Source organism: Carcharhinus amblyrhynchos, chromosome 4, assembly GCF_965287045.1.
Source record: "Carcharhinus amblyrhynchos chromosome 4, sCarAmb.v2.hapA, whole genome shotgun sequence".
In the NCBI taxonomy this organism is placed as follows: Eukaryota; Metazoa; Chordata; class Chondrichthyes; order Carcharhiniformes; family Carcharhinidae; genus Carcharhinus; species Carcharhinus amblyrhynchos.
Window position 1 is genome coordinate 48278443 of NC_137327.1, and position 18744 is coordinate 48297186.

The window sequence follows — 18744 nt, forward strand, 5'->3', positions numbered from 1 at the left end:
ATAGATAGATATTTGAAACAAAAAACCATTGTGTTACGAATCTAAAATGTATTGTCCTATAAGCATTATAAAAAAACACAAATCTTTTAAAGGTTATGATTTTAGAAACATCAAACCGATGTGCATGAATAATAATTCATACATAATGTTAAACTGGTATAATTCAGATCGATCATCAGAGAGGTAAAGGGTGTGTGTGGATAACAGAGCAGCAGCGCCCGGAACCTTTCAACAGGAATCAGGAGTGGACGGAAAGAGTTGTGTGTGAGACAAAGAAGAGTGGAGTAGGAGAGGTGAGAGAGAGAGTGTCAGAGGAGTGAGTGTCTGGGGGAGGGGGTGTCAGTGTCAGTGAGTGAGGGGGCTGGGGGATTGAGGGGGTGTGAGTGAGGGGGCTGGGGGGGTGTGAGTGAGGGGGCTGGGGGATGAGTGAGGGACGGGAGTGTTTGGGACCCCAGTTGGGTGAGTGGGTGAGGATGTTGTTGAAAAGCTGACTGACCCCCAGCTTCTGTCCTTGGGTTTTATAATTTCGCTTCCTGCGGCCGGGATCCGATTCCAATCATCTGGGTTGTGGTGTTTATTTTCTTCATCGTTTATTCAGGGCGTTTTGACTTAATCCTGTGGTTTGAATATTGATTTTTGCACAGAGTTAATGAGACAACAGCAGTGGCTGTTAATGCACTCGCTACCGACAAACATGACTTTCTTAGATTTCATAAAATCCCTACAGTGCAGAAAAGAGAGGCCTTTCGCCCCTTTGATTCTGCACCCACTCTGACAGTATCTTACCCAGGCCCTATCCTTGTAACCCCACACATTTACCATGGCTAATTCACTTAACCTACGCATCTTTGGACTTGATTTGGGACTTGTTTTCACCTCTTCAGCTCCCCTCCTCCCCGACTGTTTGGTGTGGTAGAAAAGGTCTGTTCTTACGTGGTGTCTTTCATCAGCTCAAAGCTTTCCAAGCACTTTGGAATGGAGTCACTATTGCATGAAGGGAACTTGGCAGCCAATTTGTGTACTGCAAACTCCCAGGAACAGAAACGTGATAAGCGACCAGATCATCTGTTTTCCGCGTTGGAGGAAACAATTAGGACACTGGGAACTTTCCTCATAATATTTCAATAAGGCGAGACAAGGGCATTATGACAAAACCTTAGAATCATTCAGGAGAAAAGCTGGGAATATTTTTTGACGCAGTGTAAAATGTTCCCACAGAAGTAGCTGATTTCCTGCATTACAGCAGTGACTCAAACATGCTTCCTTGGCTGTAAAATGCCTTGTTTGACCAGTGGCCTTAAAAAGTGTTATGTGAACACAAATTGTTATCTTCTTCTAGATGCCACATCAATTAATGGTTTTAAATCTGAGGATTGACAAGGGTTTTTAGAAGGATATGAAGTCAAAGCAATTGGATGGAATTGAGATACAAATCAAGTATGAACTCACTGATTGACAGAACAGGCACCAGGGGATGAATGATGAGACACCTGTTTTCCTGTTCCTTGTGCATTTAAGTTCAGGATCTCCTTCAATATTGCATTGAAGTGTCAGCTGGGTGTATGTGATGAATTCTAGTTTGGAGACTGAAGTCAGGCCCTTTAACTCAGACAACAATGCTGCCACTGAGCCAAGATTGACACCACATAGAACAAAGGAATTAATTCTGAGGGCCCTACATTTCCTTTAACATAGGTCATGAAGGTATTACTTCTTGATGCAGTATTCAATGAAATTGAAGTAATGGGAACATGAATTATTAATCACAGCCATTGGATTGATACTGCTCTTGTGGATCTTTTTAAGGCAAGGTGAAAAGAAAATTCCATTTGCCATTTTGTTTGGTAAATTTACATATTTTACTAGGAAAATTGGATGCATATTTTAAGCAGAGGAAAATGCAGCAAATTGGATGTTGAGCACTATGTACTATGAATTGCTCTAGGAAAAAACAAGTGCAAAACTGAATGTCTTCCTTCTATGTTATGAACCTCAATGCTGTCGTTATTTTCTTTTGGTGAGATAATAGAGTTGATGACATTAATGTGGTTAATGTGTGTGCATGGACTTTCAGCAAGTGTTTGATAAGGCACCACATATCAGGCTTGTGCGTAGAGTTGAAGCCATAGAATGAAAGGGACAATGGCAGCATGTACACAAAGTTTGCTAACTGACAGGAAGCGGAATATTGGCGGACAAAGTAGAGCACAGTTGCCCAGGGATCTGAATCACAACCACTGTTTTCTTGATATATATATTCATGACTTAGATTGGAGTGTGCAGAACATAACTTCAAAGTTTGAGGATGATACAAAACTTAGAAGTGTTGTGAACAGAGAAGAGGATATAGATAGGAATTCATGAAGGCCTGCTTTCTCAACCTTGCCTGAGGTGTGGTGATCCTCAGCTCTTCCTCTCAAAAGGGAGGGCACCCTATAGTCTCAATTGACTTCTAGGGGACACAGACTCATGAAATGAGTGTATGATGAAATTAAGCTGGTGACACAATCTGGTAGGACAGACAAGGGTTGTATAATAGACTCATAGAGGTTTTCAGAATGGAAACAGGCCCTTCCTTCCAACTTCTCCATGCTGCCCTTGTTTTTAAAGCCCTAAGCTGGTCCCACTTGCCTGCATTTGCCCATATCCCTCTATATCCATCTTACCCATGTAACTAAGAGCTTTTTAAAACAAAAAAAAGTGGCTAATGTAAACATTGGTCCTTTAGAGGATGAGAAGAGGGATGTAATAACTGGAATTGAGAAAATGGCTGAGGCAGTAAACAGGTATTTTGTGTTTGTCTTCACAGTGGAAGACATAAATAGCATGCCAAAAATTGACGACAGGAAGGCTATGGCAGGCAAGGACCTAGAAGCTTTCATTATTGCGAAAAATGTAGTGTTGGGTAAGCTAATGGGCTAAAGGTAGACAAGTCTCCTGGCCTTGATGGAATGCATCGCAGGGTACTAAAAGAGATGGCATGAGAAATAGCAAATGCATTAGTAATAATTTACCAAAATTTGCTGGACTCTGGGGTAGTTCTGGCAGATTGGAAAACAGCAAATGTAATGCCAGTGTTTAAAAAAGGAGATAGACAAAAAGCGGGTAATTATAGGCCAGTTAGATTAACTTCTGTAGTAGGGAAAATGCTTGAATCTATCATCAAGGAAGAAATAGCGAGACAACTGGATATAAATTTCCCATTGGTAAGATGCAGCATAGGTTCATGAAGGACAGGTCATGTTTGACTAATTTGGTGGAATTTTTTGTCCACTGCGCATGTGATGTTCTCAACGGGGAATCTATGGATATGGTGTATCTGGATTTCCAGAAGGCATTTGACAAGGTGCCATTCCAAAGGCTGCTGCATAAGATAAAGATGGTAAAAAGTCTGACAACACCACATCATAAGATAAAGATGCACAGTGTTACAGGTAATATATTAGCATGGACAGAGGATTCGTTCGCTAACAGAAAGCAAAGAGTGAGGGTAAATTGGTGTTTTTCTGGTTGGCGATCAGAGACTAGTGGTGTGCCTCAGGGATCAGTGTTGGGACTACAATTGTTTATGATTTACTTGGATGATTTGAAGTTGGGGACCAAGTGTAGTGTGTCAAAATTCGCAGATGGCACTAAGATACGTGGCAGAGCAAAGTGTGCAGAGGATGCTGAAAGTCTGCAAAAGGATATAAAAAGTCTAAGTGAGTGGCCCAGGGTCTGGCAGATGGAGTACAACATTGGTAAATATGCGGTCATCCATTTTGCTAGGAGTAACAGCAAAATGGACTATTATTTAAATGGTAAAAAATTGCAGCATTCTGCTGTGCAGAGGGACCTGGGCATCGTTATGCAAGAATCACAAGGAGTTGGTTTGCAGGTGCAGCAGGTAATTAAGAAGACAAATGGAATTTTATCCTTCATTGCTAGTTTAAAACAATGCGGTTATGTTGCAGCTGTATAGGGTGCTGGTGAGGCCACACCTGGAGTACTGTATACAGTTTTGGTCTCCTTACTTGAGAAAGGCACTGGAGTGGGTGCAGAGGAGATTCACTTGGTTGAATACGAGTTGAGAGGGTTGGCTTATGAGGTGAGACACAGTAGATTGGGGCTATACTCACTGGAATTCAGAAGAATATGGGGCAATCTTATAGGAACATATAAGTTGTTTCCACTGGCGGGTGAAACCAGAATTAGGGGGTATGGTCTCAAAATAAGGGGGAGCAGATTGAGTTGAGAAGGAACTTCTCACAGTATTGTGAATCTCTGGATTTTCCTGCCCAGTGAAGCAGTTGACTATTTGAATGTTTGAGCATTGAATGTTTTTAAGGCAAAGATAGATAAATTTTTGAGCTGTAAAGGAGTTGAGGGCTATGGTGAATGGGGGTGGGGTGGGGGGGGGGGGGGGGGTGCGGGGTAGTGAAGCTGAGTCCACGAAAAGATCAACCATGATCTTATTGAATGGCAGAGCAGGCTTGAGGGACCAGATGGCTTACTCCTGTTCCTAGTTCTTACGTTCTTAAAAGACAAAATTGTACCCGCCTCTACTCCTATCTCTGGCAGTTTGTTCCAGACATTCACCACCCTCTGTGTGAAAGAATTGCCCTTCTGGACTCTTTCGTATCTCTCCCCCCTCACCTTAAACCTATGCCCTGTGGTTTTAGACTTCCCTATCTTTGGGAAAAGATATTGACTACCTACCTTATCTATGTTCCTTGTTATTTTATAGACCTCTATAAGATCACCCCTCAGCCTTCTATGCTCCAGAGAAAAAAGTCCCAGTCTACCCAATTTCTCCTTATAACTCAAACCATCAAGTCCCAGTAGTATCCTAGTAAATCTTTTCTGCACTCTTTCTAGTTTAATTATATCTTTTCTTTCATAAGGTGACCAGAACTGTACACAGTATTCCAAGTGTGGCCTTACCAATGTCTTGTGCAACTTCAACAAGACGTCCCAATTCCTGTATTCAATGTTCTGAACAATGAAACCAAGCATGCTGAATGACTCTACTTTCAAGGAGCTATGAACCTGTATCTCTAGATCTCTTTGCTCTGTAACTCTCCCTAATACCATACCATTAACTGAGTAAGTCCTGCCCTGGTTCAGTCTACCAAAATGCATCACCTCGCATTTGTCTAAATTAAACTCCATCTGCCATTGTCAGCTCACTGGCTCATTGCAGTCCGAGACAACCTTCTTCACTGTCCACTATGCCACCAATCTTGGCATCATCTGCAAACTTACTAACCAGGCCTCCTATAGTATCAACCAAATCATTAATATAAATGTAAATAAAGTAAAGGATATAATACTAAAGGGGATGCAGAAATAGAGGCTGGGGCTACTTTTGTATAGTAGTTGAAGATGGCAGAGCAGGTTGGGAAAGTGGACTTGATAACTAGAGGCAAAAACATGTTATGGTGAATCTTTATAAAACATTGTCCTCGCCTCAGTTGGAGTAATGTGTGCAATTATACTCAGCACCCTTTAAGAGAATGTGAAGGCATTGGTGAGGGTGCGAGAAAGATTTATGTGAATGGTTCATAGGATGAGAGACTTCACTTACATGGATAAATTGGCCAACTGGAGCTGTTCTGACGGAAGTAAGGTTGAGATGAAATCTGATTGAGGTATTCAAAATCATCAGGGGTCTGGGCAGAGTAGATTGGGAGAAATTGATCCCATTAGTGGAAATGCTGAGAACTGGAGGAAGTGATTGGCACAAGAACTAGATAGCATTAAGAAAAAAATAGTTGTAAATGGTTAGGGTCTGGAATGTGCTGCTCAGAGTGGTAAAGCAGATACAATCATAGCTTTCAAAAGAGAATTGCATAAAATCTTAAGGGAATGCAGTGAAATTACAAATTCTGGTTCTGTCAAAGTTGTCAACTGTTCTCACCAGCAGAGTAGCAAATTGCATAGAATGATGCCTGTGATAAGCCACAATATTGCACTGCTAATTCTCGATTAGCTGAAGTTCCTTTTGCTTATCAAATGATCATGCTTATCAACCAATGGAGTTAGACCACACAAGCATAAAATCATGGAGTGCTGGACAAACGATCATTTGACATCAAGATCTTCTAAAACCTGTGAATATAACTAAATCTGGAAGAAAATTAAGAATGCTTTAGAATGTAGAGAAGGTAAAGTTAACGCAGTAAGTGGAAAACCATGGCTCATAGCTCTGGGATTTCCATTGTAGCATGAAAACATCAAAAGCCTATTTGACTGCATTGGTGACATAGTGGGCTCTATTGTGCATCTCAAAATACAGCACACTGAGCAGAAAAAGACAAGAGATGTCCTGGAGCTAACAACTGATGTTTTTCAATCCAAAGCTCCAGCCTTTTACAGGTGTGAACAAATTGACCAAAGAATTTTTCACACACTTACTGTTTTATTGTGTTTTTGTTTGCATTTGACTGTTGTTTTTTGACATAGACTGTGTTTATCGGCACTACAGCTTACATAGAAATGGGTGGGAATTCAGGTGGGAATGGGGCTTCCTCAGCTATCATGAAGCTCCAGTTAACACTAATTTGTGGGTGGATCTTCCTGGATTTGACTCATTTGGATTTTATTGTAACTGTTGCTTTTGTAGAGAGTCAGAACAGACAATAGGTCAATTGGTTATCTCCTGTGCTGTAACTGTTCCATAATTCTATGATTTCTAATAATGTCCTGTTGCTGCAGTTATTTAATATTCCATTGTTCTTCATTACAAATGGACTATCTGAAAAGTCAAACAAATGTCATGGTTGACTTTGTATTTGTAACATCTCGTGTATATACAAATACAGTTCTCTCCTGACAAAACAGTCAATGCATGGCAGTGACAGAGGGCTTCTGAGGATACATTGGGTGCATTGCAACAAACAACATCATTGTAACATTTTGTAATTTGTTGTGTATGGTAATTGTTAACGGCCATGTCAAGTGCTGCAGATTCTCTTCGTTAAAGCTGCTGGAATAAATTGAGATATGCAAGAACATAATTCAGGAAATGCTGCAAAGAAAAATTAGTTTAAAATCTATCTCGTGATGCTGGAGCATCAGAATGTTTGGATGCCTGACCCTAGGCCTTTCCCTATACCCCAAGTCATCTTAGGCACTCCTAGGTGGGTGGTATTACTGGCCACGGTTTCTCCCAGATCATTAAAGTTGCCTGTCTGAGATTGGTGACTCTCAGTACTGGGAGCGCTGGCACTTAAGAACGTAAGAACATAAGAAATAGGAGGAGGAGTAGGCCATCTAGCCCTTCGAGCCTGCCCCACCATTCAATAAGATCATGGCTGATCTGAAGTGGACCAGTTCCACTTTCCCACTTTCTCCCCATAACCCTTAATTCCCTTGTCTGTCAAAAACCTATCTACCCGTGACTTAAATATATTTAGCGAGGTAGCCTCCACCAATTCAACGGGCAGAGAATTCCAGAGATTCACCACCCTTTGAGTGAAGAAGTTCCTCCTCAACTCCGATCAAAACTGCCCCCCCCCCCCCTTATCTTGAGGCTGTGCCCTCTAGTCCTGCTATCCTTTCTAAGTGGGATGAATCTCTCTCCCTCTACCCTATCCAACCCTTTCATTAACTTATACATCTCTGTAAGATCCCCCCTCATCCTTCTAAATTCCAACGAATACAGACCCAGTCTATTTAGTCTCTCTTCATTGTCCAACCCCCTCATCTCCGGCATCAGCCTAGTGAACTTCCTCTGCACTCCCTCCAAGGCCAAAATATCTTTGCACAAGTGTGGCGACCAAAACTGCACACAGTACTCCAGCTGCGGCCTCACCAGTACCCTGTACAGTTGCAGCAAGACCTCCCTACTTTTATATTCTATCCCCCTTGCTATAAAGGCCAACATTTCATTCGCCTTCTTGATCACCTGCAGACTGGGTTTTTGCGACTCATGCACAAGGACTCCCAGGTCCCTCTGCACCATAGCATGCTGCAGCTTTTCGCCCTTTAAATAGTAATCTCTCCTCCTATTATTTCTGCCAAAGTGGATAACCTCACACTTGCTAACAGTATACTCCATCTGCCAGGTTCTCGCCCACTCGCTCAGCCTACCCAGATCCCTCTGCAGACTTTCCACACCCTCCGCGCAATTTGCTTTACCACTCATCTTCATGTCATCAGCAAATTTCATCACCCTACACTCAGCTCCCTCCTCCAGATCATCTATATAAATGGCAAATAGCTGAGGCCCCAGCACCGATCCCTGCGGCACTCCACTAGTCACCAACTGCCAACCAGGATAGCACCCATTGATACCAACTGTCTGCTTCCTATTAGACAACCAATCCTCTATTCACGCTAACATCTCACCCCCAACTCCGTGCACCCTAACCTTCTGTAGCAACCTTTTATGAGGCACCTTATCAAACGTCTTTTGAAAATTGAGAAACACCACATCCACCGGTTCTCCTCTGTCTACCGCACTAGTCACTTCCTCATAGAAATCCAATAAATTTGTCAAACACGACTTCTCCTTAACGAATCCGTGCTGCGTCCACTCTATCAAACCATTTCTGTCTAGGTGCCTCGCTATTTCTTCTTTGATGACGGATTCAAGCATTTTTCCAACTACAGATGTTAAACTAACTGGCCTATGAACTTCCTTCATGGACTTGCATAACATAGTTTATTGGAGTCAGACAGCATTCAGCCTGAGTAGCAATGATATCAATATAGTTAAAGTGTGTAGTTCATTAGAGAAGAAATACAATGCTCTTGTCAGGATTTAGCTTATAATACCAAGTTAGTAGTGGCATGTATGAACTTTAGTCATTTGAGCCAGGCATTGAGACAGGTCATCTCCTCCCAACATGGTGATAACAACAAACACAATGCGATATGAAAATTCAGAAAGCTATTTTTACTTTTCAAATAATTGAGAGACAAAATGATTGGTGTTGCTTACTAGTGTGATTATGGATGTTTTTTTTCATTGATTTTGTGTGTTTATGGTTGAATGGATTTTTCTTAAAACCATGCATCGATTTTTGCTGCAGTGTATATTTGTAAGTGAGCTGTCATTATTGCTAAAGCTGTGTGCAGTGACTAAAGAAAAGCTTTGATGGAGAGTTATCACTTCTGACTTTTGGGAAGTATGGAATAGAATCAAAGAACAGTTTCAACACAGAAGGGGGCCATTTGGCCTGTTGATCTGTGCCGGCTCTTTGCAATAGCAATTCACTGACTGTCACTCGCCTACCTTTCCCCTGCAGCTCTCCAAATTTTTTCTCTTCAGATAATGATTCAATTCCCTTTCGAAAGCCGTAGCTGAACTTACTTCCACCACATTCTCAGGAAGTGCATTTCAGATTCTAACCACCTGCTGAGTTTTTCTTAAAAAAAGGTTTTTCTAATTTCAGTTTGCCAATCACTTTAAATTGATGTCTTCTGGTTCTCAATCCTTCCACACAGTTTTTCTCTATTATTGCTAGACTATTATTAATCCAGAAACATAGGTAATGATCTGGGAACCAGTTCAAATCCAGACATGGCAAATGGTGAAATTTGAATTGAATAGAAATATCTGGAATTAAGGATCTACTGATGACCATTGTTGATTGTCGGAAAAACCCATCTAGTTCACTAATGTTCTTTTGGGGAGCAAATCTGTCCATTCGGGCAGCACAATGGTGAGCACTGCTGCCTCACAGCGCCAGGGACCCAGGTTCAATTCCGACCTCTGGTCGCTCTGTGTGGAATTTGTACTTCCTCTCCATGTTTGCATGGGTTTCCACCCATAGTTGAAAGATATGCAAGTTAGGTTGATTGGTCATGCTAAATTGGCCCTAATGTCAGGAGGATGAGCAGGCTGAATGAGGGTTGCAGGGAGAGAGCCTGGGTGGGATTGTGATCAGTACAGACTTGATGGGCCAAATCGCCGCCTTATGAACTGCAGGGATTCTATGATCCTATGTACTCTGTCCAAGCCCCTTATGATTTTGAATGCCTGTGTTAAATCCCCTCTCAATTTCTCTCCAAGGAGAACTGTTCAAGCTTCTCAAATTCATCTGTTTTCAAATGCTTTCTCTCAGGCAATGGAGTAAAATGGAGGAATTTATCTCCACCATGTGTATCTATCCCTCCAGGTTCTACTGGCTAAATAGTCGACTCCACTTCCCAAGTTCCAAATCACAAGCAGTGCCAGACCGGCAGCATCTAATCTAACATCATATCTAATGTTAAAATCTTAAAATTGAAAATGCTCTTCGGACAAAATCTGTGTTTGAAAGGCAAAGACCCATTATGAAACTGAGCAATTGAATGGACAGAAGACCGAACCTGTACTGCTACATTCACTGAAATCCAACCGATTATGTTGTTATTAACCCTGACTCTGCATATTAAATTAATACAAGTCAGATACAGGAACGTTTAGATTTCTGAAAATGTTTTGCAAGCTAAGATCTTTTTATGATTTTTCTTCCACTTGCTACAAATGGATTCTCCGCATTGTATAGGTCTGGACAAGGGAAAAGTAAAACAGTTGCTACCATTCAGCTTCATCCCACAGCTGTTAACTTTCAAGAGCCCCACATTGCTCCTGACTACCCATTTGTAAAAAAAAGTTTGTTGATTTTGATAGCCCGTGAAATTTTATTTTCATACTCCTTTTTGTCTGTTTATTTTTCTGTTCTTTGTATCTATCCCAATCACCCCCCACACCCCCCGGATCTCTTGCTTGGTGTTGACATTTTGTTTTCCTTTTAGTCTTATGTTGCCTCTTTGATTGTCCGTGGTTGTTGGCTTTGGAACATTAAGCCCTTACCTTAAAGAGATAAATTGGTTCTGTATCACATTTAATTTTATTTTGAAAACCTCCCACAGACCTTCTGTCAGTTTACACATTAACAGATTTTGCCAGTTTACTGCAGACAGTCTCTGTCTCATCCCGTTAATGCTAGCTTTACCTAAATCTAGAATTTTAGAACCCATAACCCATTTTGCATTTCAGCAATTGCATTGGACAGGATTATATTGTGATCAGTATGAGATAAATGTTCACACACTGATAGGCTGATAAATAAATCTGCTGTTATTTTTCAGACAGCAAGTTGGTGAAGGATAGTACTGGAACTAATATTTCATTAGTCTAACAATTTTTCTTAGTGTAAAAGATTGCAAGAATTTGTTTCCTTACTGAACTATACCTCTGTTTCAGTGAGCGTCTTTTCATATATGCTTCAAGGCAGCATGGTGGCAGAGAGGGTGGCACAATAGTTAGCACTGCTGTCTCACAGTGGCAGGGACATAGGTTTGATTCCAGCCTTGGGTGACTGTGGAGTTCGCACATTTTCCCCATGTTTGCGTGGGTTTCCTCCAGCTGCTTTGGTTTTCTCCCACAGTCCAAAGATGTGCAGGTTAGGTGGATTATCTATGGTAAATGTGTGAGGTTATGGGGATAGGGCAGAGGGGAGGGCTTGAATGGGATGCTCTTCTACAGAGTCGGTGCAGACTTGATGCACTAAGTGAAACTCACTGTCTACCGTCTGCATATTATAGAACACAATTTTATAGGATTAACATCAGACTCATTTCTCAGTGTTAAATTTAACGGAAGTCATTTGTGATAATGAATGAACAAAAAGCACCAAAGACTTCACTACTTTTACACTGTAGTTTGGACGGTTATGTCACAGAGTAATTTAGAATTTATTACTAATTATGACAATTTTGAAGTACTACCAATGTACTTTAACTTGTATGAACCAAGAGTTTTGACCAAAGAATAATGTATTGAATACGAATTTCTCCCTTCAAACTTTAGTCATTATAGTCACATAACAGCTTATGTTTTCTACAAAGGGATCCCTTATCACTAGAGCCTAACAATGATGGATTTATAATATAGATTTGAATCTCTCCGTAAAAAGAAACTGCCCTACTTGTGGTTTTGGGCACAGTAGATGGTTCTGTGTCTGACATTTATCATCTGATTAAAAATGTTACTATTTCAATGTATATGAGTTCAGCTGTTTGCACAATGAAGCAGTAATTACATTGAAAATGTGCTCAGTATTGTTTATTTCCTTGTATGATTCCTCTCAATCATTTCAAAAAGTATCCTTCTCTTTAGGTTTCTGATGATTTCTTGGCTGAGAGGGTGAACTCCTCTCCAAGTAGCTGTTCGGAGGTAAATCTGGAGAGTGTGTGTGCATTAATGTGAGCAAGCGGCAGAAACTTGCAGCTTAGCGCGATCCTGTTTTCATGTCTCTGCATCACAGGTTGTGGATTCAAGCCATATCCTAGGGTCTTAAGCGCACAATCTTGGTTGACAGTCTAGTGTAGTAATCTGGAAGCACAGCACATTCAGAAGCGCCGTCTCTCAGATAAGATGTTAAACTGAGACCTCAGTTATCCCTTTGAGTGTGTGTAAAACATCTGACAGCACTAATTGAAGAAGATTGGTTGCAGTCTCTGTGTCCCAGCTAATAATTCTCTCTCCCATTGTTGTTTGTGGGGTTTTGCTGTATAAAAATTGTGTTTTCTATCAAAATTGGACTGATGATTTGGTCAGAGGGATCAGAGATAAAGAATAACTGGGTTTGACGTCGTACCATATCATTTCTCTGCATTATTTCAGTGACCGCACTTTATAACAGATCATTCTATATGAAGTACTGTAGACAGTGATACTAAGTTGCCCTTGTGTCACCAAATGGAAACAAAATCAGTATGGCCAGTGCCATGTAGTTCACCATTAATACAACAAACAATAGGGCAAAATAAACGTGCACAAAAGAACAAGAGAAAAGAATCAACAATTAAATTGTCATTACTGATACCCGAGATATATTCCATACTTTGCAGTCAGCTGTGGTTGCAGTCATGTTTTAAAACCATGTTTCTGCTATTGCCATTACAGTATGTTCACATGCTGCTATTTGTGATTGTAACTTATAAACCTTATTCATCACACTGTGTGTTTACTTACATGCACTGTAATCCCATCTTTCTTAGTCTGCTCCTATCTAATATGGTACTACTTCCTTCTCTAGTACTGTCCAACTTTATGCACCATATTCTTCTTTACTTCTACATCCTGGTGCCCATTCCCCTGTCAACTTAATTTAAACCACCCTCTGCCACACAGGTGAACCTTCCCACAAGGACATTGGTCCCGGTTCTTTTGAGGTGCAATCTCTCCATTTTGAAGAGGTGCCTTCTGTCCCAGAACCGGTCCCAACAGCCCAAGAATAGGAAGCCCTTCTCTCCTGCACCATGTTTCAAGCCTTGCTTTGATTCTCTTTGTCTATTTCTGCTGTGGCTTCTGTGTGTCATTACAAGTATTCCGGAGATACTATCCTTGGTCCCACTTTTTAACTTCCTGTCCCGCTCCTGAAGATCTGATCTTAGGATCTCGATATCTGCTCTTTCTCCGTCATTGGTACCAAATACCAACTTGTTATGCTTGTGGCTCGTTCCCACCTGCTAAATATTCAGCATCCTCTCCATGATGTCCTTCACAGTGTGATGGAGGCAGATTGAGTAATTTTCAAAAGAAAACTGGATTAATATTTGACAGGGAGGGATTTGCAGTGCCACGGGGCTGAGCAAAGGAATGGTACTCTTTCGAAGAGCTTGCACTTACATGTGGGTTGAATGGCCTCCTACTGAATCTTTGTATGTGATCTTAGTTATTTTACATATTTCCATTAAGTTTGTTGATGTTTCATAATTGGTTAGGGTTTAGTTTCCCCATTGTAATATGGAAGTCATAGTTGCAATTGTATAGTGCCTTTCCTGGCCTTAAGACATTCCAAAGTGCTTTACGACCAATTACATACTTTAAGTGCTGTCACTGTTGTAATGTAAGAAACACGTGCATAATGAGCTCCCACAAGAGCAATGAGAAAGGCAAATGCTATGTTGGCGTTTATTGTAAAGGGTTAAAAGTTCTAGAATAAGAAAATCTTGCTATAGTTGTACTGAGTTTTGGTGAGACCAGAACTGGAGTACTGTATGCAGTTTTGGTCTCCATGTTGAAAGATGGATGTACTTTGATTGGAGGTGGGACAGTAAGGTTTTTTGGAATGGTGGGTTGATCAACTTTTTTGCTTTCTTGACCCACACGCTTTGAAGTTTGGAAGAATGATGGGTGATATCAATGAAACCTAAAAGATTCTGAAGTGGCTTAACAGGGTAGACACTGCAGGGTTGTTCCTCATGACTGAAGAATCTAGAACATGAGACACTGATCATTTTGGATTGAGGCAAGAAGACATTTCTTCAGTCAAAGGCTTGTAATTCTTTGGAATTCTCTATTGCAGTGAATTGTGTGTGCTCTAATGTTGAAAATATTTCAAGGCAAGACAGGTTGTTGATCCCTTGGGGAGAAGGGATATGCAGAGCGAAGGGAAAAGTGGAGTTGAATCAGAAGATTAACTGTGATCATACTTGAATGATGGAGTGAGCTCAAGGGGCTGGATGGTCTACTCCTTCTACTTCTAACATTCTTAGCAGTGTGATAATGACTGAACAATTTGTTTTTTTTGTGATGTTGATTGAAGGATAAATATTGACCTGAACACTTGGGTGTTCAAGGTTTTATTCAAGGCCATAAACCTAGGTGATAGTACTGAAAGAATGATGTGTCTTCAGAAATATTATTGGATGGGATGTTGGTTATTGTAGTGAGTAGCTGAACTATGATGGTTTGAAGTTTTGCCCGTGGTCTTTACAGTTTGTGGATTTCAGCCAGAGTAGCAGTAGCTTGTGCTATAATTTGCCTCAGTGCCCAATGATCATGAATCACAAAATCTTTACATGCAGAAGAGGGCCATTCAGCTCAGCAAGTTTACATTGGCTGTCTGAAACAGCATTCTACCTCGTCCCCTGCTTTATCCCCATAACCTTGTACATCCATTGTTTTCAGATGGCAATCCAATAGCCTTTTGAATACCTCAATCAAACCTGCATTTGTCTCAGGAAGTTCATTCAAGACTGCAACACCCTCTGGATGACAAAAATGTTTCTTGCATCATTTTTATTCCTTTTGCCAATTATTCAAATCTATGCTCGCTTGAGTAGGAACAGTTACATGCCATTTACCCTGTCAACATCCCTCAGGATCTTGAACAGCTCATTTAGTCTCGTCTCAGCCTTCTTTTCTCCAAAGGAAAGACTCCTAATCTTTCCTATCTATCCTCATAGCAACTGTTATTTTATCCCCAGAATCATTTTTGTGAATCTCCTGAGTACCCTCTCCAATGCCTTCATATCCTTCCTCAAGTATGAGACCCAGAAGTGGATGAGTATTCCAGTCGGTGTCTGTCTAATGTCTTATACAAATTCAACAAGAACTCCTTGCTCTTGTACTCTGCTACTATTGATAAAGCCTAAGATATCATATACGCTTTATTAACTGTTCTCTCAATATGCCCTGCCGTCTTCAGTGGCTTATTTACATGCACAACACGGTCCTGATATTCCTATATCTCCTTTATACTCCCCTTATAATGTCCCTCTGTGTTCTTCTTGTCAAAATGAATAAAAAAGGAAGGGCAAAATCATCCAAGCTCTAGATGTGTACATTCTGGGTGAGAGCAGTGTTGACTGAGCTACTATTAAATACCTGCAGAATACATGTGTAAATAGTAATACTCAAAATGTAATTTCAAACGTAATTACTAAAGAAGTGGAGCTGATGCTTAAGCATTAAATGTACAATGAAGGGCACTAAGAAATTCCTGTCATTGCTTTCAGCTCTGCTGTGACCATTCCAGGATTAAAATTAATTTCACCTGCCCAATTGAATCTCCGGAAACTCGGCAACAAACTTGTAGAAACAGATCAGGCCCTACGTTATTTACTTAATTGGGCAGCATTCATCTCAGGGTTCATTATCATTTGATAGATTTATTGTATTAAGTGTTTTATCTTTTTAAACCTTCCAAGAGCACATAATTATTTTAACTGGAGTTGGAAATGTTGCTAATTCATTCATTCTTTTATTGCTGCAACTGCTGCAAATGACATTGATTGCTTCAGGAAAAAAAACCTGCCACCATATCAATCTGTATCCCTCAGGTTTTTGTACTGCTGAACAAGGAGTTAGAACTGGTTTTATAGCAAGGTCAGATATTTAATTTGCTGTCGACTTTTTCATCCACCAGGTGGAGCTAAATTATTGGTCTTGAAATACCTTTTGCCACCAACCAATTTTACATGTGGCGATCTCTGTCCATGAGGTGATGGTTAGAGAAGTGATTTGCCATTGCTTCTGTTTAGCTTTCTTTTCCATTACAGCCCTGCTGATGAACCTTGTGGTCCTGCTGTGTTTCTTCATTTTATTTGGAGAAACATCGAACAGATTTGAAAATCTCTATTTTTTGAAATGGCTGTGCATTTGAAGGCTGGGAAGTGTTTAATGTGATGGGATTTGAACATCCTTTTTATGTAAAGCAATAAAACTGTTGGGAATATAAACACTTTCTCACTGTTGGAATGGAATAGCTATGATTAAAGCTAATCAATCTTACTGTGTTATTTTGCTCAGATGGAAAAACAGTTTTGGAAGAAATTTTAGTGGGACAAACCATAATTCAGCTGTCACTGATCATTATAGGCCTTGCTCCTGAGAACAGAGGTGTATATTTTTATTTTTTATGGTTGTTTTCTGTCTAGTTAATGAAAACTCTCAGTGGAGGTGTCTGTGTGTGTACCTGAATTGAGTTGTTGTAGGGAAGAGCCCAGTTCCTATGTGGTGGATGCTGAGAAGCTGTGAAGGATATGAATTGGAAGCAGCTGGTCAGTGCTAAGCCAAGAGAGTCTTTGTTTTAGGAAGCAACTTGTTTCTGAACCTCCTTTTGGAATTCCAGTCAGAGGTGGAAGCGCCTGAGAAGTCATGAGGTGTACCTTTAACTAAGTCAATGAATTGTCACTTGAATAAGATTTTAAGACTGTTTATTAGTGTCACAAGTAGGCTTACATTAACACTGCAATTAAGTTGTTGCGAAAATCCCCTCATTGCCACATGCTGGTGCCTGTTAGTGCACACTGAGGGAGAATTTAGCATGGCAATGTCCCTGAACAGCATATCTTTCAGACTGGGAGGAAACTGGAGCACCCAGAGAATGTACAGAATATGGACATATGAATTTTATAATGGAAACCATTAATAACTGAGAGTGGACATAAGATTTTTAATCCAAATTGCACATGACATGATACAAGCTATGTTAATTTATTGGCTCAGTGTGAACTATTCAGTGGTCCATTGCCATGTGTACATATTTAATTTGATTTATATATAGCGAAAAGTATCGTTTCTTGCACTCTACAGACATAGCATACAGTTCATAGAGTACATCGTGGACAAGGAAAGGAGAGGGTGCAAAATGCAGTGTTACAGTTGTAGCTTGGATGTAGAGAAAAATCAACTTAATATCCATTCAAAAGTCTGATGGCAGCAGGGAAGAAACTGTTCTTGAGTCAGTTGGTATGTGATCTCAGACTTCTGTACATTGATGCATTCTGTCTAATTCCTTTGTTCCATCCTGTTTTAGATATCAAGGCTATAAACTTGCATCTTGCTTCGTCACATTTCATATTTGACAAATCACAGCTGAATAGGTATGCAAAAAAGATTACACACAAAAATAATTTGAGTGACTACTAAAGCTAAGTAAATATACGTTCTAAAATCTACCATTTAAAGGGCAGAACAAAGGATGCTGATTGGATTAGATCATAGGTTTAAGATTAGAGGGGAGAGATACAAAAGTGTCCAGAGGGGCAGTTTTGTCACACATAGGGTGGTGAGTGTCTGGAACAAGCTGCCAGAGGTGGTAATAGAGGGGGTACAATTTTGTCTTTTAAAATGCATTTAGATAGTTAAATGGGTATGATGGGTATAGAGGGATAAGGGCCAAATGTGGGCAATTGGGATTAGCTGAGGGGTTTAAAAAAAAATAAAGGCAGCATGGACAAGTTGGGCCAAAGGGCTTGTTTCTTTGCTGTAAACCTATATGACTCTACGACTCCACTTTTAAGTTGCAGGCTTGTGTTTTCCACTAAGTTGAAGACTGTCGCAGTTGAGATTTATATGGAATGTTGTGACAATTCACATTTGTTTTGTATGTGAATGGCCAAAAGTTTAGAATTGTTCACAAACCGTGGCCCATTTGGGCAGTATGGTGGCACAGTTATGGGCAACATGGGACACAGTATGGATGGGATGGTGGCACAGTGGTTAGCGCTGCTGCCTCACAGCACCAGGGACCTGGGTTTGATCCCTGGCTTGGGCCACTGTCATGAGGAGTTTGCACAGTCTCCTCGTGTGTGCGTGGCTTTCTCCCGCAGTCCAAAGATGTGCAGGTTTGGCCATGCTAAATTGCTCCTTAGCATCAGGGGGACTAGCTAGAGTAAATGCATGGGGCTATGGGGATAGGGACTAGGTGGGATTGTGGTCGGTGCAGACTTAATGGGATGAATGGCCTCCTTCTGCACTGTAGGATTCTGTGAATTCTATCTGTTATCCATTCATAAATACTTGATGAGTTCTTAGCTATATTTTGTCATTCAGGAGAAATCCAGAGCTATGATGTTTACAAACCTCTTTGATCCCTGATCATTTTTAAAGAGAGACTTTTTACAGTGCAATTTTCTATTTCAAAAGAGTAAGTAAAGTGAGCCTTGGACCTCTGAGAGTCTGGGGAATTAATATTGGAAAGTAAAGAAATGGCAGAAGTAATGATCAGATGCCTTCATGATAGAAGACACATA

At 40.6% G+C, this 18744-nt stretch overlaps 1 protein-coding gene across 1 annotated transcript in view; it reads left to right on the forward strand.

The window, feature by feature from the left end:
- The first annotated feature begins 229 nt into the window (after window positions 1–229).
- psme3ip1 (proteasome activator subunit 3 interacting protein 1) overlaps window positions 230–18744 on the forward strand; it is a 111313-nt gene continuing 92798 nt past the window's right edge. The window contains exon 1 of the mRNA XM_080187113.1: window positions 230–293. The gene's annotated coding sequence lies outside the window, so the exon portion shown is untranslated. The remainder of the gene's footprint in view (window positions 294–18744) is intronic.